The following is a 2191-nucleotide window of genomic DNA, read 5'->3' as shown; positions in this document are numbered from 1 at the left end:
GTTCTTTGCTACATGCAAATAAAAATATTAATCCTTCCCTATTGTCCTGCAAATCCCTTGATGCGGAGACGGAGATTATGGGAAACTCTGGAAATCCAGGCCATACTTGGAAAATAATAAGTTTATAATAATCAAATGATGGGTATGTAACACATTCTTTGCATAAGATAAACTTCCATAGGTGAAGGAAGATAGCCTGTAAAGAAAAGAGCTTGGACTCAACGTCTTGACCAAGTGACATGTTTCCATTCGATCACATTGTTCTTTTACTCAGCAATTGGCATTTGGTATTGGCTTATCCCAGATTAGCTCGATATAATGGATAACAGCAAAACAGCATAGATTCCAAAGTCAGAAGAACCTGGATATGAATCATGGCTCTGTATTAGTGATTTGACTTGAGCAAATTATTTACATTTTCTGTATCCCAGCTCCTCAGTTATAAATTTCTTAATTTTAAGTAATAATACTTATAACACTGCTGTAAGAATAGAAGTAATTCATATAGTGCTTTGTATAATAACCAGCACATAGTAGGCCTTCAGCAAATACTAGTTCTCTCTCTCTCTCTCTTTCAAAACAAAAGCAAAAACAAAATATTGTTCATTATTCAAGAAACTTGATTGCTAATAACAGAAACCCAATACAAATCAAATAGATACAAGAAGCATATATTGCTTATACAAATTGTGGGAGAAACGGGCAGCCTTAGAGATTATTGGAACCAAGGGCCTGAGGACTGCCGGTACTCTCTCCATCTTGCCTCTCACTTCTTTCTGATTGCTGTCTTATTCACTCGGATTATGTCACTCTTCCACTTTGTTAGGTTACATCTACTTGATACCATAGAGGCACTGAATTTATTTCTCTGGTCTCAAATTGTACATCTGATTCCAATTAGTCACTCCACTCCTGGACTAACTCGCTGAGGGAAGGGAAGCAGCATTCCATTATTACTGCACCCCGCCCCCCAAACCTTGAGCAAAAAAATGAGTCTATATTGAAGTTCCCACTATGAAAATACAACCAATCAAATATTGATTAAAAGAGCAAGTTGCAAACAGACACAGAAAATGTGACATCAAGTATTCACACTTTAAAATCACAAAATAATACTTTCCTATTACTGTTTATTATTAAGGACAGGTATAAGAACAAAATATGTATGGGAATGGCACAAGCCAAATTCAGACAGTGGATTGTTCTTCTGGGAAGAAAGATAAAGAGGAGGATGGAGGAAGGAGAAATCTAAATACATTTTTAAAGATTTAGTTAGAAAGAAAAGAATGGACTGAATGTAGGAAAAGGAAGGAAGGTAAGAGAGAAGGAAGAGGCAGAGCCGGAGAGAGAAAGAGACATCTGAACAAACCGTAACATTGTTTTTAAATTAAGCTTGTCTCAAATTTACACTGAGGGGAAAGAAGAAAATATTATTGTATCTTTTAAAAACAAACAAACAAACAAAACCTAAAAGCATTTTCAGAAGTGGTGAAAAAAATGTTGATCAATCACTAGATATCCACTGTATTTCAGTTCTCATTTATTTTCTATGAGCTTGTATGGTTTCTTAAATACAACACAGGTTTGGAACAGGATGACCTTGTCGTTCCTGGCTTAAAGCTATTACACACTCTCATTGATACAATCATACTTCTCAGTCAACAAAGAAGTTCAGTTTTTAAAATTATACAAAGTACTCTGCTGGATATTGAAATAAAGGCTGACTTGTTGAAAAGATGTTAAAATAATCAATAATCTCTTGAGACAACAAAAAATAAGACACTTGGTCATCAATTTCTAAAGAATAATAGATAGGTCTATAGCCATGCTACCTTGACTGAACAAGCCTGATCTTGTCTGATCTCAGAAGCTAAGCAGGGTCGGGCCTGGTTAGTACTTGGATGGGAGACCACCTAGGAAGACCAGGTGCTGCAGGCGTAAAAAATAAAAAAATAAGGGATTGTAAACTGACAAGGTCCTTGCAATCTGTGAGGTCAACCAAGGGTTGCCTTTTCTAAAAAATAAAAAAATAAAATAAAATAAATATCAGAAAGAATAATAGATAATCTTTCTTTGTGCAAAGATCTGAAGCCAGGTAAATACAAGAACAGATACAACCCTTAAATTATTTTTTTTAAAAAAAGTTTACTGCTCTCTGCCAAAAGAGAGAGAAAACAAACAAGGCCCTTTG

General features: G+C 35.2%; 1 pseudogene; it reads left to right on the top strand.

Annotated features, from left to right (window-relative positions):
* The first annotated feature begins 1815 nt into the window (after positions 1-1815).
* Positions 1816-1938, top strand: LOC112474157 (annotated as a pseudogene).
* Positions 1939-2191: the final 253 nt, after the last annotated feature.

The sequence above is a fragment of the Pteropus alecto genome, unplaced genomic scaffold (genome assembly GCF_000325575.1).
Source record: "Pteropus alecto unplaced genomic scaffold, ASM32557v1 scaffold88, whole genome shotgun sequence".
NCBI classification, from domain to species: domain Eukaryota; kingdom Metazoa; phylum Chordata; class Mammalia; order Chiroptera; family Pteropodidae; genus Pteropus; species Pteropus alecto.
Note: the sequence above shows the minus strand (reverse complement) of the source record. Positions and strands in the feature narration are given on the sequence as shown.